This window comes from Gavia stellata, chromosome 5, assembly GCF_030936135.1.
Source record: "Gavia stellata isolate bGavSte3 chromosome 5, bGavSte3.hap2, whole genome shotgun sequence".
NCBI classification, from domain to species: Eukaryota; Metazoa; Chordata; class Aves; order Gaviiformes; family Gaviidae; genus Gavia; species Gavia stellata.
The window spans coordinates 55,175,310-55,176,005 of NC_082598.1; positions in this window are offsets into that span (position 1 = coordinate 55,175,310).

Here is a 696-nt window from a genome sequence, read left to right on the forward strand (position 1 = left end):
AGACCCAGCCGAGCAGGTACTCTTCACCGAGGTGAGACAGAATGGCTGATTTATGTCATCTTTTCAGTCCCTAACCTCTGCCACTGCAATGATGTAAGATGGGGGCTGGGGCTGCTGAAAGAAAGAGAATTTATTTGGTATGGTACAATGTAGCAGGAACTGACATCCCATCTGAGTCTCCGTAATAAAGTAGCATCACTTTTTTGGGATGGCACTGATAAATCCCATGTACTTCTGCTTCCAGGAAGACCCTTAAAAGCATCTGCCTCTGGGGTTGCTCACAGAGTTGATACAAGACAGTGGTCAGGATCTGGCCCCTGGCAGCAACAGACCCAATTGCCCTTTCATTCAGACAGAGGAGGAGTGGCAGGATCTCCTGGTCCTGCCAGGACTGGAGGTGGGCTCCCCCACTCAGAAATGTGGCTGTGTGGACTCAGTATTCAAAAATGAAAGCCTAGGTGATCGATAAAATGGGGTAGAAACCACCAGTTACCTTAGTTCTTAATAATTAACTGGAAGTCCTTTGATGAACTTAGTACCTGAGTGTGGAATTTGGAATCTGACCTTTACTACATCTAGATAAACAGTGTGGCCAACCCAGCGGCTCTCTCTGCACGCGCCCCTCCACGCTCGGCAGCTCACTTCTTGGGGGCTCTCACACTTCATGCTGCAGTCAGGAGCTCAGGGGAGTCCAGC